At 40.3% G+C, this 25,395-nt stretch overlaps 1 protein-coding gene and 1 long non-coding RNA gene across 2 annotated transcripts in view; one reads left to right on the top strand and one right to left on the bottom strand.

Moving 5' to 3' along the window:
* Positions 1-25,395, bottom strand: part of LOC148404287 (leucine-rich repeat and immunoglobulin-like domain-containing nogo receptor-interacting protein 2) — a 300,384-nt gene that overhangs the window by 199,555 nt on the left and 75,434 nt on the right. The window lies entirely within an intron of this gene.
* LOC148404289 (uncharacterized) lies at positions 16,884-19,782 on the top strand. The gene is made up of 3 exons (XR_015859767.1): positions 16,884-17,057; positions 17,249-17,503; positions 17,936-19,782. It is a non-coding gene; the product is annotated as an uncharacterized LOC148404289 (long non-coding RNA).

Raw genomic sequence — 25,395 nt, forward strand, 5'->3', positions numbered from 1 at the left:
TGCTGATGAAGTCCAGGTGTATTGGGGCTGTGCAGAGCACTATGTTGATTGTGTCTTCTGTTAACCTGTCTGCCCATGTATACCAACTTTTACGTCACCCTTTGAAACTGCTTGTTTTCCGTGGCTGAATTTTCAACAACAACAAAAATAATCCATGCATGCTGATTGAGACTGGCATTGCCAAATCAAATTCAGAGTAGTTGCAGGGAATGTCCATCAAATTTTGTTCACCTGCACTTTGGACACCAGCACCACCCATTGCTGAAACCTGATTTCATAATCAGGAAGCAGTGCAAGCAAAGGGAGCATCATCAAACAAGGACTACTGTGAATAATTTAATGCAAATAGATATCGTGTTAGCGTGACACAACTACGGGAAGTGAAAGTAAGCAGGCACAAAATATAAACAGGCACAAATGAGTTGCAAAGGACTCAAGTGCTGAGTTCTTTGTTTCCCCCTGCTCTCGTATTGCCTTGAGGAAAACAGGGTGACGAGTCAAAAATTTGCAGGCAGCACGAAGAAGCCCCGCTTGTCCTACTTGTTTGTCCCAGATCTGCTGATGCGGTCTGCTCCCCCCTTTTTAAAAAAATTCCCCCCGTCGTTGTGGACATTCATTATTAAAGCAGTTTTCTTTTGAATTCTCCCCACTTCTGTGTTTTGCATAAGCATCAGTAAGGCGTGCAGCACTTGTTAGAACTTTTCAAAGGGCGGTAATATTTAATATTTAAATACAATTAAATAGGTGGTTTTTAAATTTGGGATTCATCACCCGGATATCTTGAAGGCGATGCAAGAGCAAGTGGGGGGAACAAAGCACTATTGTGTCCTTGGCAGTTCATTTGCACATTTGCTAAAGCGTCCCCTTTGGATGTGCTGCTTCATGTTTAGTCTTTACATTACTGTTTACAGTCGATTTCAGATTTCAATCCAAGGGGTTGATGGGTGGAAAGAGATATTTCTTGTCCCCTTTCGCGGAAATTGTGCAGGTGAATTAATTTGGTCATTACATATGAGAAATTGTACTACTAAATGCCATAGGAATTAACCAACTGTTGCCTATTATTGAAAAGTAAATGTTAGCTAACGATATCATACTTGCCAACTTTGGGTTGTGAAAAATAAGGTGATTCTTTTTCATCAGATATTGGCCCAGTTTCTCTGCCAGGTTTTTGCCTCGTGTTTACCGCATGAAGACGAAAATTATGCGTACAGAGCCGTTTCTCTGATTAATTACTCTGTTTACCATTGACGACAATAGATAAACGAGCGGTTTTATGTTATAAAATCAATGTCAGATAAAGCTAAAAAATGAGGTTGCACAACAATTAATTTACTATGCACATCAAATTACAGTGTTGGCCACCATCTTCCTGAGAAGAATAAATAACAGACATGATTTTGAACAAAGTGCAAAAGAGCTGCCCGATGATGAGCGCACCAGTTGCCTTTAGCACTGGAACTACCAGAAGCGTCATTTTAACTATTCTGAAACTTTCATATGTTATTATTCTATTGTACTCACATAAAAGCATAGGTGGATAATAGTAAAAATCTTTTCCACCGCTGGGTGAGCGCTACTGGGTTTTCATAGAACTCTGCGACGGAACTGATTTCCAAGAAAATCTGATGGTCACTCTGGTCTATCAAAAAAAAAACATCATCAAGTACGCATTACATTTGCTTCAAAACATCAAGGTGCCTGTTCTCTGAGGACGACTGCTCGCTGGATGGTTTGGCTGGGCAAGTTCCCTTCTCAGAGAAAATTTCCTACATTGTACACTGTTTACTTCATCGTAAAATTGGGAACTTAGCTGTAGAAATGACTGATTGGGAGTTAGGCGGGAGATTTAGACGATTTGGACTATTGGTTAGCACCATTCTGAGGTTATGGGTTCAAATCTGGGCCTTCTTGTGTGAAGTTTGCATGTTCTCCCTATGCTTGTGGGGGTTTTCTGTAGGTATTTCACTTTCCTTTCACGTTCTAAAAACATGCACGATAGGTTGATTAAAGACTAAATTGCCCAAAGGTGTGAAAGTGACTAGTTTGTCTGTGTGTGCCCTGTGATTGGCTGGCAAGCATTTCAGGGTCTACTTGTCCTCTCGGTCAAAGTCAGGCGGGATTGGCTCCAGCACACATGTAACCCTAAGCAGTACAGATACTGTAATGGATGGATGGATTTTCGGAAAGAACCATAAAGTCAGCCATATTGATTTGACGCAGTCAAGACAAGAGTCTAATGAATGCCGCGGTCCTCCCGTGGGCCACCATGCCCAACCCCATCCCTGTTCATTTACTACAACCGTGTCGTGTTTTGATTGTTCCCAGGGTTGTTTTGTTTTCCCTGACAAGTTGTCCGTGGTATGAGCAAATTAAAGGTAAGTGTTGCTACAGCTCAGCAGGGCGCAAGATGCTTTTTCTACAGGCTGTAATGCAATCAGCAGTCGCTAATTGAAAACAGTTGTCGCTGGTTGTTTTATAATTCATGGAGCTCCCGTTTGCAGGTGTACCTTTTGTCTACTTGTACACTGACATTGCTGCTCTGCTGCGAGGCTGCCATAGGTTCATCAACAACCGATTACGTTGTTGACCTTGGACAATCTGTCACATGTATTGCTTTATGAGCATTAAAATTGCCAGCCAGATCAATAAGGAGAAAATAACAGTTATTGTCCAACCAGAACTACAGCAAAAAATGTATGGACAAACCCACAAACAAAAAGCAACATGACTCCCTTATGATTTGACTGAGCTATATTTTTCTCTCATCGCAAATTTAATACCACCGTTTGCTGCCTGCTGCTCTGTGTCACTCGTATACATCACGGGGTTTTACAGTAATGGAGTTTTCTTCGTTCTTCGTTTTCCTCACCATATAGTGACTCCTCTCAACTTGTCTTGGGACAGAACACAACAGCTGTAGCCAAGCTGCTCCACCACTCACTCTATTTTCCAGCTGTGCAATGGCCTTGTTATATATATGCCACAGTGCCAAAATGACTTTTACCAAGGAAACATCTGTGCTTCTTCAACAGAACAACACACACCGCAACCCACCACCCCGACATACTCCTTCTTTTTCTAAATGTATTTTGGGAATTGAGAGATCCATCCAGATGGTGTGCCAGGATCCATTTCTGGGTCACAAACAGGACGATGCTGGAGAAAGAGAACTTGTTTGCTTTTTTTCTTCGCTGAGTAACTCAGATATCTACATCGCCTGTGCTTTTGTTTTTGTGTGTGTAAAATAATATCTTTGTTGTCTCACATTACTAACTGGAGGCACACGGGGAAAGAAAGCACAATGGGAAAAAGGTACATACATGGCAAGCCTACATGTGAAACAATCTTCACAAAGTCTTACGAAGACCAAAACAAACGCTACGGTTATATCCATGTGTGTGACCCGTCATCTGAGCTGACATCATCTAATAAGAGCCGAATAAAATCGAATCATTTATATGATTATAATATTTTACATATACAGAGAGTATGCCAAAACGGTATTTCGTCAGCCACTGATTATGCAATTGCTCCTACTTAAAATTATGACGGCGGTCTGTAATTTTCCTCATAGGTACACTTTAACTGAAAGAAACAGAATGTGAAAAAAAACCCTGAAAATCACATTTTAGGACTTTTCGAGAATCTATTTGAAAATGATGGTGGAAAATGAATATTTTGTCAGTAACAGACACGCAAGAGCCGGTTTGGGGCTCCATGCAAGATAACATTCCTGTGGGATCAAAATGATCATGAAAACGGTGAGCAAAAATCCCACAACGACACTGGTGAATGGCCTGCAGAAAGCTGGGAGCAAAGTAACAAAATTTAGCATCATGAGCATATGACGGGGCTGATGGAATCAAATTTTGCAGTGCACCCTGCTTAAGCCAGTTTATGAAGTTTGCCAGAGAGCATATGGATAATCCAGAAGAGGATTGGGAGAATATCATGTCGTCAAAGGTATTGTACATAAAGGTTATATACAACTGAACTGTGTTGAACAAATACTGTGCTGAATTGGAAAAAAAAAAAAACTCAAACTACTGTATCACACTTTCAGATTTTATTGTGTAGTTCTACATAGTGCATGTCCACAAACTGTTACCTGCAAGCTCCTGTCACCTCGCGGTCAAATCCACCTCAGTTTCATCGTCCTGACAAACCGCCGCAATTCCCTCTAGCCCGACAGCATTATTTTTTACCCCGAGACCCCACCAACAAGTTCGCTGCTCACACTCAATTATTTCTCCACTGTCTCTGAGCTACAGTATTTCAACATTTTCTACTTGACCTCACTGCGTTGACTTTAGTCACTCCTTGTTGACCCGCCGACTCGTTCCTTGCGCCGTTTTCCCGAGGCCGCTCTAAACGCCTGGAACGCAAGTTTGGCGATATGCACCTGCGGCCACGCGGGACACCTACACTGCGAGAAAACCCTCTTGGCTGTATGCTTTGCTGTGTGCTTTGCTGTTCTCTGGCGAGTCAATTAAGCAGCAAATGACCCCTGAAATCCACTTTAATAAGCCCAGCTCCACAGAATTGACTTTAATACATCACGATGATGACAGTAATTGGATTGGACGCTTGATTGCATTTTTTTACAGAGCCGTAAAACGCTACTATGGGCAACATAACCTAAAAAGAAGGTGCATTGCCAGTAAGAGGAGCTATAAAAATCATTATTTGCCATCAAAAGTGTCTCAGGTGGCCTCTCATGGACAGGCAACTGCTCTGAAACATCTTTGTCATCACAAAAAAGTCTCAATGTCATAAATGCTGAATTCTTCTGAGGTTAAACTTCTTGTTTAGGACAGGCATACATTTTATTTAAAAAAGTACAATAGAAGACATTGCTAGCTTTTTTGCAACCTTACCTAAACATAATGTTGCCTTGAAACCCGAATTATTAATCCCTAACCTTTGTTTGAAATTTTCATTCTGTCCCAAAAAGCAGATTTGAAACGCTCATTTGAAACTCTAACCCTGGTCATCAATCTGTTATACCAAAACATGCAAACAAGCTCTTTCTTCAGATATACATGACACAGTTTGCTGACACCTGCTCTCCCTCACTATCACACATGCACGCACGCACATGCAAAAATGGACAGTTACTGTATGCCATAGCTGGCAATTGAAGAAAAGAACACAGCTTTGCTTAAGAAGAGTTGTGGCAAGAGTGAGATGTTGGGGAACGCTGCCCGTCCCACAACTTGCCACCTTCCAGCTATAATACACCCTATATTGTCACGTTTACTAGTGTTCACTCATTTGTACAGGGACTGCAGAACATCCACTGCAATCATAACCTGTCACATTCACCCATTCGTCCCCTGGCGCCTTTTCACGACCATCTCGTTTTGATCACGGTGGCCTACAATGAAGCTGCTGTGGCTGCCGGGAACACAGATCAAACACATCAGCTTGAACAAACACCATGTTGAGATGTGAGCCAGGGTCACACCCAAAGGCCCCCCCTTCCCGACCTCCTGGCACCTCCCACTCACTGCTGCTTCCCTGAAGACCGCTTGTAATTGCTTTAAAGCTTTGACGCTAACAGATAAAAAGGAAAGAAAGAAAAATAGCTCAGGATTCCAACAAGTGAATTTCGACGTTGTCGGGAAGACTCCCTGAGCACCTATTTTGGCTTTTCTAATGCCGGCGGGGTCCAAGTGAGCACATCAATGCTGATTTAAATAAGTGTTAGTCAGAGCAAGCAGCGACCGTAGAAAATGAAAAAATACTGCGGGGGGTCATCATTAAGATTTAAAAATAAAAATTAGCCGTCAATCATGCTGACTTACTCAGATGTTTAACTGCTTGGGCCCGTCATCTGTCTAGATTAGATCATGCTTTTTTTTTTTTTTTTTTATTAAATAAGCACAGCTTTGCTCCTCAACCTTCTGTTTTTTACAGTCTGTCCCTAACATGGATGCTACTATGACAACTAGTGGTTGTGTTTTTCATCACACCTGACAAAGTGTTCGGATACGTCAGCAGTAGTCCGTCAATAAAGAGACGATTTTTGGGAGGTAAAACATTTTAATATAATGAATTTAAAAATGAAAATAATCATCATATATTTTGGTATGATGAATCATATTGTCACCACAATCAAGTTACAAGAAGTTTAATTTTTCTTACAGAAAAAAAATCTTACATTAAAAAGCTGTCATTTACAAAAATTAAGATTGTTTTTCTATGAAAAATATTTTATATTAATAAATTAAAACATATTAAATTATATAAATCAGGGTTCATTTTATAGACGAAATTATACATAGATATTACGATATTTAAATTTGACTTCTGAAGAAATATATTACAATATAAGGTATATAAACATTATATTATATAAACAATTTGTTTATAACCATCAAAAAGCCTAAGAAGTCATGAAAGAACGAGAACAAAGTCAATTTTCCAGAGTTAGTTATTTTATTATGTTGTAAAATGTTATGTTAATATTAACCCAATTTGACAATAGAATCTTATTTTTATTATTTTTTATTTGCAATATCATTCCATTATTTAGAAATGACCATCATATCTGAATAAAGTAATTGTTTTCATGGTGAGAATTAGAAAACCAGACGAATTATAACACATAATTTTTAACAAGTCATAATGAAATGTGAAGTTTTTTCGGGGAGAATGGAAGTCATATACCATATTGGCCCGAATATAAGACGGTGTTTTTGCATTGAAATAAGACTGAAAAAATGGGGGTCGTCTCACATTCGGGGTCTAGACATTATACCCATTCACAAAGCTAGATGGCGCCAAATATCTTTAAAGCAAATGCTGAACTTAACTCCCCAGGCCAAAGCGAACCCCTGTCACGAAGAATAAAAATAAAAATAGCGGTAAGAAAGAAAAGAAAATAACAGAAAATAGAAAAACCAGAAGCCATTCATTTACAAATGTGATTGCACTTTAGTTTACATATGTAAATATATTGTTATAATCATTTGTTTCAGATGTATTATAATTATTTTGTGTATAAAAGTTAAATTTGGTGTTCAAAAAGTCTTTTTGCAAACTTGAGTCTTGAAAAAGAGTGAGTCGTCTTATAATCAGGGTCGTCTTATATTCGGGCCAATATGGTAACAACTAGTAAAAGTTGTGGTTTTTTTTTTCAAGTTCTATTACAGCATTGTTTTAACAGATGGAAGAATAGCTTTTGATCTGTCATCGAGCATAAATAGTTTGAACCTTGCGCCTTACTCTTTTATGTTTTCATCTTCGGTTTCCACATTGCTTGATTCTTAATGAGCTGAATGTAAATCAAGATTAAGTAGCAATAAGCAAGTAATTAAAAAAAGAAGTCACAAATAGATTCCAGTGCAAGAGAATTGAATACAATCCACCCAACGTAAGAGACACTAAATCACACTTAAGCCAGTCTGTCAAACAAGTTTCATTCCAACTGATTAACATGAGTTGGTGTTCAAACTCAGCCAGACAAAATGGATATTTTATTTTTCCACACTGAATGTTTTATGGGTACTCTTGTTGTTTTATGACCAGCCCAAGTGTTGGCTGCCTGAACGGGAAGAGATTAAAGTCAGGGATGGGGTCATTTTGAACTGACACATACACCCATCCGTCTATCTATTTTCTACCGCAGCAATCAACAAACAGAGGGTGTAATCATTTCAGTTCCAAGTATTTCACAGGTCCAAGTCTTTGTTGCCTAAACCAACTCCCAAGTAAATAGGTGGGTGGAGATAAAATGGGGTATTGGAACTTTTTGAATTAAAAAAATCCACCTTTTAAATATCATAGCAACCAACAGTGGGTACCATAAACTTAGGCCCAAATGTTTGACACCTAAATGAGGTGGCAAAAAAATAGGCAAAGAGAAAGTCAGGTCCATGGGCCTTTTAAACAAACTTGTCCATTCAACCATTCATTTCATCTTGGCCACTCTGACATTTGTTAAATTCTAAATAGTTTCAGGGCTAATTGATTAACCTTTTACAGACTGATTCATATGAAGTAGGTAAATGTTTTATTTATCCACACTGTATGTTTCATGCTTGCATGCATGGATGTTCAGTTTGTTGCTGTTTAGGAGTCAGTATGAAGGTCGGCGTGAAGGCCAGGTCTTGGTACAATTGAACGCCTTCAAGGGGAGATGGGAGACAAAAGAGGCTCTGGCATTAGTGGATGTGTACTTTGTGGAGTGACCTTGGAGCCTTTCTCCCACATCCTAGGATTTGTCATTTCATCTGTACAAATTGCAGATAAAGTAGCAGCACAAGCGCTCGGATTTACCGCTAAGATGATATTGTTTGCCGGATTTGCCGGAAAAAAAAACATTGATGGTTTTAACAGCATGTAACGCAGCCCCAAACAGAATAAAAATAGCCCCTGGCTTCAGCCTCATTTGGAAGAGGGGGAAAAGCATTGGGGAACACAAACAGCAAGTTCAGCAGATTTGACAAGCCCGATAAAAAGCATGATGGATCACCTTGAGAAGTGCGCAAGCGGTCTGCGTTTACACGCCTTCATGTAAATAGGCCTCCACGTGGCAGCAGCAACATTGCACCACGACCCCTACCATCGGAATAATATATGGACTCGGTCCCGACTTTTATATGTGACACAACCCCCACAAGATTCATGGTCACGTTTAGAGGACGGCCAAGCTTTTTACTTTAAAATGGACAATTTAATTCAGTATGCGCTTTAAGTTACTTTTTTTGGTTTTCATCATTTTGAAATGTATTGTTTTTCAAAGAAATGCAAGTTTTTCTAACAGAAAAGGCTATCAAGAAAGGGAGCTGCAGCTAGGAAGAATGAAGCCTTTAAAAAACTAAAACCTCCTTAAAAAAAACATCCATCCATCTGTCCATAAATTTGAACCAGAGTATTTTTTGCCTAAAAGGGATGCAGAATAAAAAACAAAGTAGTGTACAGAAGCCTTTTGAAGTAAAACTTTCATCTGTCTATTTGTTTTCCATGACAGATAAGATGCTATAAATTCAGACCAAAGTAATTTCTGCCTAAACGGGCTGCCACGTCAGTGGTTCCATTTCTGCTTTGTGGCTTGTATGTGTCAGCAAAGCTGTACATTTCTGAAATTGGGTCAAATCTCCTTACCGAGAATAAGAAAGAAAAAGGGAAAAACGCGATCGTTATGCTCACACCTCAGGGCTGCTTCCGTCTACATTGACCTACGATTGACCGGTTTACAGCGTTTTACGTCGGTGGCTGATAGACATCTTCACAGCGGTACGCAGCTCTGTTACCATGGTGATAGGCGCTTCTTTGAGGCTAGCCACCTCTATGACCGGGGAAGCTGCCAGGTAACATGTTAACACTCATTTGAGGCTTTGTAGTACAAAAACTGAACAGTGTGGCTCGGCTCTAGTCTGATTGGCTGCTGAGGCAATTAGTCCGGCCTTGTGCTTATACCTGCTTGTTTCCATGGCGACCACCCTCTTCCTCCTCCACTTGTGGCGACACATAAGTAAGTTACACGCTTATATCTTAATAACCTTCACCGCGGCACAACGCAGCCGACACAGGTGGCAGCGCAGCATCAGTAATGGCTGTGTTCCATTTACTTGTCCCAATGAGGCTGAGTGCACTCGACCTCTGCACTTGAGAGTGGCACAGCTGAGTGGAGTACAGCCAAAAATAATGTATACAGGCTGCAGTGATAAAAAGACAACCACCTTTTCCAAGGTTGAGGTTGTTAACTGTGTCAGCCATAGTGCTTTAATTTTTCAATACATTCCAACCCTACTGAATATTTCACAGGTATAGGATTTACGTTGGTACTGCAAGGAGTTAAGACATTTTGGCAGCCAAGTGGCAAAGTAGAAATTAAGTAAGCACAGCTGATACTTCGTGTAAAGAGTTGTGTCTCACACTCAGTGCTTTCATTTTGCAAATTTCCTCCCCACACTTAAATATTTCATTGGTAAAGAGGTGGCGTGGTAATTTGGTAGTTTATGTGGTTAAGTCAGCAGGTGCAGGAGGTAAGTAAATTGGTCGGACAGACAGTTAGTTGGTTGCTTGTGCTTGATCGGTAGGTAGCTAAAACCACAATAATAAAGATTGTTTTATAACAAAACAAATTTGAAGTGTGTCTACCCCAGTGCTTATTCATTTGTGATACTTTCTACCCTTTGTGGATTATTTCTCCCTATTCAATCAGCATTCAATTCAAGTGGATGCATGCAGTCGTTTGGACGCCAAAGCACACACGGTAGCTCATGAATAAAAGGGCAAAGAGCCAAGCAGCTTTCACTCTTGAATGTCTAAAAATCTACCTTTACACTGATAATAATGCTCAGAGAAATTCATTCATTAATCGTATTCTGTATGTTCTTTGTTTTGATTGTTTTAGTTTGCAGTGGCATAGAATTGGCGCACTAAGGTTTTGGCATGTACGTAGGTTCACTGTAATGAAAGGAGACATACGTAGGTAGTAGGGTGTCAAAAGAAATAAGTTAGTAGTTTTTATTACATGGACAGGTATGTTGGTAGATGCAAAAGTGCTTGCAAAGAGTAAAGGAGGCAATATTTCCAAGACAGTATCACATTTACAAATAAAACACCCATCACTCTTTGACCGATTCAAAGTAACAGTTAATTTAATAATATATTTAATATATTTTTTCACTTAATTTAGTAATATATCAACTATAAAAATAACTTGTAAATAATTTTGTAAACTGTAAATTGGCACCGTAGGTAAATACATAGTGGTACTCTGGATAGGTAGATATTGGAAACAGGTAGCTTTGTGGGTTGGTTATGTAAACCACAAATGTCACATGTTTTTATCATATGAATTGCGAGGCACAATAAAATCATCTCACATTTGTAGAGCCGCTACATTCTGATCAAGCCCTATCCACACCCGCCGCTCTACCCAAGGGGTGCGTGACATCATTTATGATCTATGTCACAATTAGAACTCAAAAGGTCTTGCACGGTGAAAAATGGAAGATTTTCTCTATCTCTTGCCCTCTGCGGCTGGTATGGGAATGGATGGCGAAAGGCTAAATGGTAATGACTCTTCTCGAAAAGGTTCCTGATGTCTATCTTGACCTCACGGGTGGTGAGGTGCTGTCACTCTAAATGCGTTGGCTCCAGTTAAAAATGTGCTAGGTGGGTGTGCGGGGTGTAGAGTGATTTGTCACTCATGGACTTGACAAGTGACTCAACAAGCAGGATGTATTGTTAGGGCCCTCTTGCTTATTTTCTGTTATTATGACTAAATGTATTGTCTTCTTGAGTGCTTTTACTTATGCAAAAGGTCTTCAAATGTTCAGGGGTGCTCATCCTGCTGAAAAATGTTGTCCATATAGCAGGACTTGCAGCCGCAAGGTCTCCAAATACTCTCAGAGGTTTGTGGAAATTTGTGGAAAAGACACAAGTCGGCCATCTTATTTTGAAATCACCGTTGCTGGGACTTTTTGCCCTTTACTGCAAATTCTTAAGTATCACACTCAAAATTTGTGTGATCACTCGCAACTGGACTTACTGCTGTTGTTCGTATTAATGATAGAAAAAAAAACATCAAAACTGGATCTGGTTCAAAGTTGACACTGCTGTTTTTTTATAAGTCTACCAACTGGCCTTGCTTCAGACCCTCTGGAACTCCATTAAAAGATGTCCATCCGCTTTTAAAGAATTACTTCTTGGTCAGATTGGGGGGTTCGCCAAGAGAATCATCAAGATAAAGCTGAACCTCATTCTGCTGCGGAATCGCCTTATCAGTTCTGCAAGGTAACAATTAAATATCTGTCAGCGGTGGAGTCTGTTCATTCAAGGGGGGGGGGGGGCTTCCTGCCGATGTCCTGCTGACTGTGACCTTGGCGGAGAGACAGAGGCCAGCTCACTCGCACCTCATGCTGGCCGAGAGGGGGTTTGTCTAGCCAGTCTGCCATCTGGGATGGGGATATCCATCACGCGGAAGCAGTACACACACTCTGCCGCTGGCACAGACGCTATCATCGTCCCCATCATCAACACTCACCCACGGCAGCATCGGCTTCCCAGCACTTTTGGGTCTAAAAGTGTCTCACAATGTCACCTGATAGCACAAGGTGATAGTACAGGCATGGAGCCAGAAGCACCATTTGTCTCGTTGGCTCAGTTCATTTGGGAAAAACCCATAAGGCAGAAGAGTCAGACTAGCCCATTTGGAAACAAGAGACCTCACAAGCGCTGCTGTTTTTATGTTGGTCACAACTCTATATCACACACTAACCTGAGAAACTACTTCAATATTTTTTATTTCTTTTATTTAGATACTTGTATTAGGGGCCGCCCAATATGAATTTTTGAGGTCAATGCCGATTTTGGGTTTAAAAAAAAAAAAAAAGACAGTTTAGGGACTAATTGTAAATTAATTTAAAAAAAATGAAATGTCCAAATAACATATTTCCCCTCAATCCAATCCATCCATCCATCCATCCATCCATGAATCGGTTGCCAGCCAGTCGTAGGACACTGAGACAAACAACCATCCGGACCTCGCACTCACACCTACGGGCAATTCGGAGTGCTCAATCACCCTACCAAGCATGTTTTTGGGATGTGGGAGGAAACCAAAGTGCTCGGAGAAAACCCACACAGGCACGGGGAGAACATGCAAACTCCACACGGGGATGGAATCAAACCTGCACCCTCCTAACTGTGAAGCGGACCTGCTAACCAGTGCCCCACCGAGCCACCCCGATACAATTTAATGGTCGACAATTCTGTGTGGATTTTCAGCATGTGTGAGCTGGCCTGATTCCTATTCTACGTGAACAGCAGGAGTCACCTGTGAATATCTTATAAGTAAAAAAATAACTCATTTTTGGTTCCCAGAATACATTGTCTGGTGCAATGGATTCAATTAATCCTTAAATTAATTAAAGCACATTAATTCTTGTTATATGTGTGTGAGCAGAAGCTGAATGTGTGTCATATTTTATACATTATTTATTTATTTATTTATTTATTTATTTATTTATTTATTTATTTATTCCAACAAAGAGTAACTTTAGATTGTGTGTAAAATCGTGACATCCAGGTCAATTGCTTGTACAACTAGTACCGCTTTGGTTAACATTACCAGTATAAATTATGATATGGGTTTAAATGATATTTCCATGAATTTAAATGAGGATGTAAACAATCGGCAAATATCGGACATCATTTTGGCCAATGTTTGAAGGGCCATGATCAGCCTGTTTAATCAGCCCAACTTTTTATTTTAATTATTAAATAATAAAACAAAAACCATTGCTTAAATAAAACTCCCGTTTTTGTAATTGTATTAGCTTCTTTCAGGCCTTTGTTTTCCTTCAGCTGCAAACATTGCTTGTTTTACACCTTGACATTTAAAATGAGAAACAATGTTCTTGCTTCTTACTTTTTGTATTATTTTGTTTATTTTTAGATCATTAAAGATGACTGCCTTTGATGAAGATAGCAGTTATTATTGTTATCCAATTATTGACAGTATACTTCTCAGGATTGTGAAAGACCACGTTCAAAAAACACAATTTCAAATGCACCAGTATTCTTCCTTTTTAAATAAGCACATACATATGTGATAAATATTCACGCTTGTTTTGTCTGCAGGAGCTCCACGATGCAAGCAGACCAGCCTGAACAATTCTTCTTATTATTCCAGATGATTAAATGCGCACCTCTCGGCAGCAGTATGCACACCGGGAGGGAAATAATTTGTGTGTGTGTGGTGTGTGTGTGTGGGGGGGGGGGGGCGTGTGTGTGTGTGTGTGTATCTGAGCGTGTGTTTGCGTGTGTGTGTTTGACAGAAGCTGGCGGCATCAATAAAGAAGCAACGATTATCACGTGACAAATGAGTGGCAGAACATAGGAGAGGCAAGCGTGAGAAAATTAATGACGTGAACCCAAAGAGACATAATAAAAAAATGAAACTGTGCATGTGTGTGTAGGTACACACTTTTAAAGATTTAAAACACTAGATATAGTCCCCAGGGGTAGGCCTTACACTCTCACTCACTCCAAGGTCTCAAAAGGGTGTTTGTTGCATCGGCACTGACAAGAGTCAGGACCTGTACACCCAACCGAAGGCAGAGGGAAGCTACCCTCTCGTCCATTGGAGTGAACCTCATTGTACAGATTCCAAGTAGCTGTAGTGATTCCAAGTGCTAATATTAGTCATTTCTGTTAGCGAATAAAGAGTATTGAGTACTGTTATGTCATCTGTCTACCGTCGTTACACCACAATTTTGTTTGAATATCCATTACTGAAGTGTTTCAAAACTGCGATCAACAGTGCTAAGCAGTAGGATATCAATGGTATTTCACCTTTTGTAAGCTTTTTTTTTTTTTTTTTTACACAACTACCTTTAATGAAAAATTAAAGGAGCTGCTAGTAATGCTCACATTCACGTTCTTTGAGAACGTTGAGAACCACGCTATTTTTTGTTCACGTTAAATAGGGCACATACATTTCCAGATAGGGCACATACATTCCCAGGATTTGCTTTTTCTTTAAATTATTTTTAACATTTTGAAATATCCTGCTGGACAGTAATATGTTGCAAGGTGGCGGCGCGAGAGCTAATTTCCAAGATGTACGATGTTATTTGCCTATGCGGACATGTCAGCTCGTTTTATTAATATGGTTGTCACACCTGAGGTGCGGCAACATCAGATGTTAACATTCATGCTAAATGAGTTTATTTGTAATAGAGGGTGAGGCCGGGCTGCAGTGAGGCACAAGAGTCCACTGACACAAAGAAACTCATTTGGAGGAGTGACAAGGCAACCTGAGCGCATCCTGGAATACAGAAGTTGTTAAATGGCTTACAGAGGAGTCCTTTTTTCCAAGGACCTCCTCCATCCTCTAATTAAATAAACCTACCATGTGTAGCAGTTAAACGCGATTGGAATTATTCATTTTTTAGTTTATTTTTTATTCAGCCTTAACATTCAACACCAAATTCAATTAAATGAAATGACAAGTATGTATACATTCAGGCAAGAGATAGAAATAAAGAAAAGGGGAAAAGGGGACATCTGTGACAAGGGTGAGAAATCATCTCTCAACAGATGATGGGGCTTACAACTTCTGTACCTCCTACATTTTAGACTGTCCTTTCATCCCTTCCGAGGAGATTCAATAATTACCATGCCCTGGGAACACAAGCTATGATAGGGATGAATAATTGGTTTTCCCCCTCACAGGAGGTATGCACTTTTTAAAAATTAAATAATTTATTGCAATTTTTTTGTGGCCACTGAAGTGACGGGTTGCAGACCTCCCTGGTCTCAGGGGTTGCCAGCATGGCAACCACTTCCATAAATGACTCCTGATCCTGGAGAAATATTCCACTTAAGCAACCGCAATACTGCTGTCCCCCCCCCCCCCCCCTTACACACGATTAAAATATTTGTGTCACAGCTTCCCCATCTTTCCTTTTTTTTGTGTTACCTCAATTTTCATCTCCTCACTCTTTTTTCTGCCCAAACTCTTCATTGTTCAATTATTATAATCCAGTATTTGGGTTTTAAAAAGGGTGTGGGTTTCAGATTTGAAAACAGGGCAAGTGTTCCAAATTTAATTTTCAAACTCGGGTGAAAGTTTGGAAATAAGAAGTTAAGTTGTCTGGTGCTTTATGCCCCTGGTAAGGTCACTCATGGCCAGAGGTTCCTAGGTGAGGAACCAGACAAAGTAAGGTTCATTGACCTCCTAATATGAATAACATACTGTTCATGGACTTTGATTTCTTTCACCAAGACTTATGTTATTGGTCACCCCTTTCTAGAGTTAGATCTGAAGGAGGGGTTTGATGGCGAGCATCTGGTGGCCAGGCAGAGCTTGAGGAAGAAATGTGGGTTTCTCCTCGAATGGGCTCACCTCCATGTGGGAGGGGACAAAGGGGTCAGATGCAAGGTGAGCTAAGGAACTTGGTGGTGCAACACCTATGTACAGAAGCTGGCTCTAGGGATTTGGGCTGTCACCGCAATGGCAGTGTTGGCAGAGTAGCCATACAGCAGCAACTTGTGTGGAACCCTTCCAATTGCACCCATCTCCAGCTCAGTTGACACACCACTGAGAACATAACTCAACACCAGCAAAGTAGCCCAATCTATCCATCCATCAATCCAGTCAAGAAGGTCAGAGTGGATACAGAGCAGCACCACGGGTTGGGCTCTGATACAAGTCCTCTTGAGAGAGGCTGGACCACTCTGGAAGTGCCCACAGAGAGATGCCAAGGAGGCTCCTGCTGGAGACTCCCTCGTTTTGCTGGGGGACTTTAATGCTCATTGCTAGACTCAGACAAATTGTGAAGGACTGCTGGGAAGTCCCTTGGCGGAACAAGTTTGAGATCCTGCCTCCTGCAGAACTTCAAACATGATTCAGGGGAGGTGAGGAACATTGAGTCTGAGTGGGGCATGTTCCATGCTTCCATTGTTGAGGTGGACAACCAGAGCTGAGGCTGTAAGATGGCTGCTGCCTGACAAGGAGACACTTCCTGTCATAGGCTGAAAAAGAAGTCCTATTGGGCCTTTTTGGCCTCTGAGACTCCAGAGGCAGCTGATTGACACCAGCTAGCCAAGTGGAACATAGCTTTGGTATGGGGGGAGATTGGTGAGGCTGTGGAGAAAGACTTCAGGACGGCTTTAGGGAAATTGTGGTTCACCAACCGGTGTCTCAGGAAGCAGTCAAATTAAGGTTTTTAAATCCAGAGCCCACTGACAGACACACATGCAGTACAAAAGATTCTTTGTGATGATTGCTGTTGGCTTCTTTTTAATTGAGCCTCTTGCAAGTGTGTTGCATCATTGTGCCTCATTGCAATAGTAATTAGTGAAGACATTAGCACTCTCCCACAAGCTTTGATTCAAACAACCAAATGGAGGTTATTACTTTTTTATGAATAATTGTTTTTCATTTTTATGTCTTATTCACAAATGATTTTTCACACTTTCTTCACAAGCACAAAGGCTCAAGAATCACCATACCAGAACTCACCTTTTCACAAAAATGTCTGCTGACCCCCATATGACTGTGGGGACAAGCGTTACAGACAATGGATGTACGTATGTATATGTGTGTGTGTGTGTGTGTGTGTGTGTGTGTGTGTGTATATATATATATATATATATATATATATATATATATATATATATATATATATATATATATATATGCACATTTTCAATTTCCTTGGATGTTTTGTCAATTATATGCCAGTTGCAGAACCTTTTGACCTTTAAATGTTTTCAGTGCACGATTTGAAACCTGCAAAGTGGAGGGGAAGCTTTTCGGTCAGCACAGTCGTCTGGGCCACATTGTTGTTTACGCCTTCCTGCTTATTGTGAGCAATCTATCATGGTCACTAGTCCAGAGTTCATTGTAGCGCAAGAGGAGGATCAATGGCCGACTGGCGCTCAGTAACAAGCTGTGTTGCTGCGGGGCCCGATAATGAAGACAGTCTGGATGACCGTGTCAGTTCGGAAGGAGGATTTGCAGCGTGAGGAGGTATATGCAGCAATTACTTTGGGGGTTTTAAATACATGTGACACAGTCCCTCATTTTAAAGCTGATCTTTTCCAGTTTTATTACACAGCATGATACTAATGTGAAATGTTGACTAAAATACTGTCCACCAGTGTTGTTGCCCATGAATATGTAAGTCAATATGTTTAGCATAAAATGAGAGACATTTCGCAACCATGTGCCACAGGAGAAACTCAGTCACAAACAAGGTGTATGCTTGCAGCAAATACTGGTAACAAAAGCAAATGACAGGTTTTCTTTGTGTGCTCACGGATTAAGACATGTTTGTGTTTTTGTTTTTTTTATTAAAAAAGTAATTTATATTTCAGTTCATCTTGTTAAAAATAGGAGCAAAAAAAAAAAGTTGATATTTTTGCTCAGTATATCAGTAACAGATTGTACGTTTCTTTGCAGCTGTGCAGTAAAAAGATGGTGTTGGCTTGTCAGTTTGTCTCCGAGGTGTTAGTTACCGCTGTGGAAATGGCTTCAGAAAGAAAAGAAGAAAAACCCGAAGACACTCATGTATGACTCGTTGGCAAAGAAGATAAAGACAAGACGAGGCAGCACGAGCACACCGCATCGTGCAAGCCTGATGTTGGAGAAAATATTCCCCTGCTGCCACTCTCACAGCTGGATGAACATCACCGTCATCCGCCCACACCACCGATACTGCCACCTGTTTCAATCTGCACTATTACCTCACACTTCACTCTACTTCTATTTCCTGTGTGACTGTGTTCCGCATTTGCTTTTTTTATCCTCATCTTTCATTTCCTCACGTTAACACTTTTTTTCTTATATGCTGCGCAAAATGGATGATGAACTTCTAGAGTTGTACTGCAGCTTTGGGCCATGCGCCAAGGGCCCCTAATACAGTGCCAGAAAGAAACAAGTGCCAAATGTAAAAATGGATAAATCACAGACAAACAAGGACAAAGACAAGTGCCACCAGTAATGGATGATACGAAAGGAAACCAACACATGATCAGGTGCCGCACATGTTGTAGTCTGACAGCAGTTGGAATGAAGGACCTGCGGAACCTCTCTCTACACCGTGGGTGCAATAGTCTGCTGCTGAAGGAGCTGCTCAGGGGCCACACAATGTCATGGAGGGGGTGAGAGGTGTTGTCCATGATGGATGTCAGCTTAACTAACATCCTCCTCTCACCCACAAACTCTATGGAGTCCAGGGGACAGTCCAGGACAGAGCCCGCTCTTCTGACCATTTTATTCAGTCTCCCTCTGTCCCGGTCTGTACTGCCTCCTCTCTAGCAGACCACAATGTAGAGGATGGCTGAGGCCACCACAGAGTCATAGAAGGTCCTGAGGAGAGCCCTGCACACACCGAAAGACCTCAGTCTCCTTAGCAGGTGGAGGCGACTTTGTCTCTTCTTGTACAGGGCGTGAGTTGTTATCAGTCCAGTCCAGTTTGTTGTTAAGGTGAACACCCAGTAATTTGTAGTTTTCCACTACCTCAATGTCCGATCCCTAGATGTTCACAAGTTGTTACTCTTAAGAGTGTTCTATTTGAAAACTCAGACATAAATACATGTATTCAGTAAAAAGGTGGTAACGAAATTAATATATATATATATATATATAAGTAAAATAAAAAATGACATAATAATAATAATAAAATAACAGTAGTTTAGACTTGTTCTTATCAGTAGGTGTCCAGGATTTAACTTGAATTGATGGAGAAATAAAACTGTTTGGGTTCGGGTGATGACTCCCGGACGTCTTTTCAGAACCACGTCCCACATTCATTCCATCAACTGACACTTTTCTCCTACTCACCCAGCAGCGTGACGGGAGAAAATTCAAGGTCTTTCTGAGCCGCTCTCCGGGGGTTGCCTTGCTACTAGGCGGCGCCCGTACTTTTTTTTCCCCTTGCTTGAGGTCGCAACAACAGAGCGAGAGAAAAAAGGCGAGCTGCCAAGCGCAACAAAGGCGTCCGCCACGTGTTAATCACGCTCGATGTAGTCCTCTGCTCCTTATCATGCAAAATGTCTGCTTTGCCAAGTGATGAGAGAGGCTGACACACGGTATAGATGAAGTGCCTAATGCGGCTGCTTAATAAACTCCAGTTTAAACTCCGGCAGATATCCCAACAGCCTCTTTCCTTTTACCATTAACTTCGGAAGCAGTGCAATTTCCCTCGTGATTCCTAGCCAATTTGCACATCTCTGTGGTGCCACTATTACTGGATTTATCGTTGTAGCTCTGTCATTATGCACCATTTTCACAATTGAATTCAATCGGTAACACTGACCAATTCCATGCTCAGAATTCCTGTACTTTGTACATTAATGTACAACATAAAATCCGTGGAAAGGTATTGGCCCTCTTGTTAAAAACTTTTTGCGTTGGTTCCTTACTTGTATGAAATGGTCAAAAACATGTAAATATCAAAGATAACCCAAGTAACCGGCCCAGTGTGAATGTACGAACAGGTTAAGCCACCCTCTGCAACAACAACAAAAATATCACATTTTCTATAACTAATAGTTAGTCTTTTGCGTCTCTATGGGGATAATTGGCTCACTCTGCTTGAATTCAGCAACACTGCAGAGTATAAGCATGTATGGCCTTTTGAAGGTGAGGCCGCAGCATTTCAATCAGATTCAAATCTGGACTTGCAGTGGATTTTGCTTCAGAACTCAGCCAAGGATGTCATTTTTGCCCATTGACCTTAAATGAGACGTGGAAGGCTAACAGATGTCTAAGTGTTGTCCTGGGTTACTTTGTGGCCACCTGGGTGAGTCGTTGTTGTGCTATTGGGGTAATTTTTGTAGGATAGCCACTCCTGGGAAGCTCCACCATTGTTCCATGCTTTCTCCATTTGCTAATAATAATTCCCACCATGATTTGCTGGACTCTTAAAGCTTTAGGAATGACTTAGTAACCCTTTGTTTCTCCCAAGCCTTTGTCTTAACCCACCAAAATAATAGATGTCATTTACTTAATTTTTCATCCTTTCATGAATTTTTTTGGATCATGGAATTTCGTTGCAGCATTTTCAGGCCTTTTGCCCTATTTCATTTTTACCAAGCATTTAGGTGATTACTCGTTAGATGATTGCTTGATTGAACATATCTGAAGGCAATCAGAGTCAGTGAAAATGTACAAAATTTCATTAACCACAGTAAATTCATTAGTTAACTAGGAAGGCAAGTCCTTTTTCGCACACAGGGTCAGGCATTTCTTTCCCCTTAACAAATCACATCAACATTTAAAAACTGCATTTTATGGTGACTTTGGGCATTTTTGCACTTGTTTGCTTATCCTAAACATAAAGGTTGGGAAACTACGAAAAACAAACAAAAAAATTAGAAGGGGCAAATGATTTTTTATGGCACTGTACAGTGTATCCTATCGTATCTTTTTCATCATACTAGAAGCACTCAAAATGCCAAAGATGAGGATAAAGATTCCGTTCTTCTAAATGATGTATTTGCTGTGGAATCTCACACGGTGGCCTTTTGGTCATTCATCGATCCATTGCATCCTGAATACTGAATAGGGTCTACCTTGAGAGAAACTGCAAATTGATTTGTTATGATACCACCTCACAGCAAAAAAACAACAGTATTTTCTTCTGACAAACAAAAAAATTGAACATTCGCTACCCTTTGCCAACACAAGCCTTCACCGCTCAATGGGACACAGGATTAAGAGCTTTCAATCACGGTTTTAAACAAAAGTATGAGTTTCAAATTAGAGTTTCAAGTCTGGATTAGGGTTTTGAACTTGGATTTTAAGACAAAGTGAGAGTGTCAACATCGAGTTTCAAGCCAGGTGGTGTCTGAAATTATGTTTTCAAGCCTGCCCTAGGGTTGAAACAAGGTTTAAAGGTTTCAATGAAGCCAGCATTGGGGCATTAATTAAAGACGGGGTCAGGGTTCCAAAGTAGGGTAACAAAGTGGGAATAAAGTTTCAAATTTAAGGTTATAAATCAAGCGACTGGATTTCAAATTAGGGTTAGTGGAGTGGTTCTTAACCTGGGTTCGGTGAGTCGGCTCCAGGGGTTCGGCAGAGCTGGTATGTCATCCCCCCCACACCTGAATGTCAAATTCGCGATAACGCATATCTGAACTGGTCTTGCAAAGGCAACAGCAGACGTCACTGATTTGCTGGTATGTAATTCCCCCCCCCCACTAAAGAGGGGTTTGGTGAATGCGCATATGAAACTGATGGGGTTCGATACCTCCAAAAAGGTTAAGAACCACTGGGTTAGTGTTTCACGCAAGGGTAAAACTTTCAAAGTAGGATCTTAAACCAGTGTTGGAAGTTAGGGTTTAAATTTGTGGTTTGAGGCCTATAGCAGGGTTTCAATTCAGGGCTTCAAGTTAAGACTTTCAAAGTTAGTTGCTTAAAATAACAGCCACTTGAATTTGCCTTTCTATGTGCTATCAAAAACATCCTGCGGGACTCTGTCCATGTGCACAAATTCATCATTCGTCTCACATGCACTGCACGCACACACACACACACACACACACACACACACAAACACACACACACACACACACACGCACACACACACACACACACAAACACACACACAGGGTTTTGAGGCTTTGAACGGAACATCACAAAGCATTATTCCTACCACACAACAATAGGGTCGCTCATTATCAGGTGGCTTTGAAGTGACATTTGGGGATGTTCTTTCATATTGGCCTCTCATAATACGACTATAACTATAGGAACAAAGCGAGACACTGGCCAAGGATAATATGTGTGGCTTTTGAAGACGAGTCATGTGTCTTATTGCAGGTTGAAATTGTGTCAAATTATGGCTTCAATCCAGGGTAGGGTTTCGAGCAAGGTTTAAGGTTTAAAAATAGATGTTGAAGCTTACAAATTCAGGATTGAAGTAAAGATTTCAAAGTTGGTTTCAAACCAATTTTAAATTAAAAAAAAAAAAAACATGAGCAAGAAAGAGAGAGACAGGTTTCCTGTATTTAAGCTCGAATAGGGTTTGTAGGTCTTTCAAAGCAAGATTAGAGTTTCAACGTAAGTTTTCAAGATAAGGTTGAGGTCAAACCAAGGACAGGGTTTCATCCTAAATTAGGGTTTTAAAATGAGGTTTTACATAAGGGTTACAGTTTCAAACTTGTGGAGTTTATCATACAACCTATGTAAACTGAACTTTTTTACAAAAAAGGTAAGGCTTTTTAATTTAGAGATACTGTTTTAAGTATGGTTTTAAAGCAAGTGTTAGGGTTTCAAGCAAAGGTCCTTGGGAATATGTGAGAAAGTTTTGATGCATATTTTTACGCAACACACTCAGACAACCTTGAGTACTGCGCCTGACAAGCACACTAATCATCTCGGCAAGTAGAGAAAAGGTGCAAGTGACGTACTAAATGACCTCCACCATAACTGCGCTGAAATATGTCAATTATTGTTACAACAATGGCAAATATCGTTATAAAAGCTAAGGAAAAAAACAGCATGACAGACTTCATGAAAATTCTGTCATCCAGCAACAATGTCTTATCGAAAAGATAAAGTTGTCCATAATCGTATGTGAAATGACTAATGAAGGCTACATAGGGGAAAAAGATAGCTCTGTGTTTTTAATTGGGCCGCTTATAAATTAACATATTTATGAACTGCTTGCCGTCCATTGAAAAATGTAGATGCTACACATTAATTCTGAATGATTCGTCAATTAAGGACATTTGAGGACGCCTGGCGATTTTAAAACTCATAAATAGCTAATCATGCAGGCCTGGGTTCTTCCTATAGACCCATGGATTCACCTTGGCCTCGTCGTCAAGATAATTATCTTCTAATATCAATGGCGGCGGGCGCAGGCGTTGGGAGGTCTTGGACAAATGTGATGATCTGGCCGACACAGCACGCTCACAGGAATCGCTTCTTATTTCAATCCCATCTTCTCAACGGATGCATAACTCGCGACTCATATATGCATAACTCATATAATAATAGGGGTACCAAATTTAGGGATAGAAGTGTTTGTAATTGTGAGGCACTGATTGTTGAGGGATTTCTGGTATTCAAATGAAGACATTTTATTGTAAAACGAGGACCCCCTGTATTTGATGGCACAATAGAGGGAATGATGTACCATAAAATTTTGAACCATGTGCAAACTAATTGGATGAAAATTGTGCCATCACTAGCAAAAAAATAAATAAAAATTACCCAAAAGCATGATTCACAGGTTTAAAAAATGACAGTGGGTTTATGTTTGACAAGGACCTTAAAATACCAACAAAAGATCAAGAAGAAGCTGGGGATATGGGATGGAAATACATAACAACTTTCATACAGCTTGGAAAAAAAACTATGGACAAAAGCTACAAGGAAAGGTCAGGAGGCTAAAATGATCTCTGAAAAACAAGGGGGAAAAAAGCATAGACTCTTGTGACATGAAAGAAGAGTCAAGCTACCTGCACAGGTACTGTACGACCTGGACATCACATGACAGATGACAATCTGACAAAGGAAGGGGTAGACAAAGACTGTGTATTTATACTCAAGGGAATGGGACACAGATGGAGGCAATCACCATTATGAGAAGACAACAGGACAGGAAATAAAGCTCTTATAATGAGAGGAAACATCCGTCCATCCATCCATCCATCCATCCATCCATCCATCCATCCATCCATCCATCCATCCATCCATCCATCCATCCATCCATCCATCCATCCATCCATCTTTCTGAACCACAAATCTGTTACTACAAAATAACTTCACCTGAGAACTCGACATAAATAATGAGGCAAGGCAGACTTTCTTTAAAGAACATTCTCAGAATATAATTTTTGTTTATTCTTATTCTTAAAGCCATTTTACATTAATTTATTACGCCAAATGTCTCCTTTCAACACAATTTGTTGCTAAGGCATGTTGATTAAATAAATGTGCAGTGTGGCGATAATAGGATGAGGAGCAAATACATTACAATAGTTTCACATTTACAGGCAGCTCTCTGAACACAACCATAATGCCAACTTGGCCCCCTGGAATGAAAACGAGTTAAACCTAAATGGATTCTGTCGTTATTAGTCATTGTAGCTCATATGTTAACACGGTGTTCCATTCCACGAGGAGACAAAATCACAGTGTTTTATTCGCTGTATAATAAACATTCCATTTGATGCAATGAGTCATAAGCACACAAGGGGCAAAAAGTGCTTTAGTTTATGCGATGTATTTTGCATTTGATAGCCAAATATCAGCACAGAAAAAAAAAAGCTAAAAACAATAAACGGTCTCAATCTCGGATGCAAAAAACATTTAAATAAAAATAACAAATGGGGAGGATGTTTTTTTTGTTGCTGTCATAACTTAGCTTCAAATGAGTTTCAACATGAGTGTCACAGCTGAGGACCTAAAATTATCCTTTAGTACATGCTCCATAGCCAACTTGAAAGACTTTGCAATGGTGTTCAGCACTGAAACGCAAGCCATAAGCTAAAAGATAGCTTTTTATAATTCATATTTTTCTTCAGACAATGGAATCATCCCATTGGTGACCTCATATCCCCAGCAATTTATGGATAGTCAAAGTGAAAATGAACTTATTTTAGGGGTTCAAATAGAAGCCTCCAAAATCCATCCATTTCACTGATTGACATGAAAATTGGGTAGACATGTTTATCACCACAGGACCCAAAATCAAACAAACAATTTTGAAGAAGTCAAAAATAATTCTGTTTCAGTTCTACAAGCAATATACTGGACAGTCATTCCTACACAACATATGTGCCGCTTTTAGACTATTTTTGAAGAGTGGAGGTTTTAATGATGTATCCATCCTTGCATCGGTCGACCTTTCATTCTCCCTTTTGGTCCGTGAGGTGACACCGCGGCAGAATGTTTGATCGGAATGA

This window comes from Syngnathus floridae, chromosome 1 (assembly GCF_059516105.1).
Source record: "Syngnathus floridae isolate MCC-2025c chromosome 1, RoL_Sflo_1.0, whole genome shotgun sequence".
NCBI lineage: Eukaryota > Metazoa > Chordata > Actinopteri > Syngnathiformes > Syngnathidae > Syngnathus > Syngnathus floridae.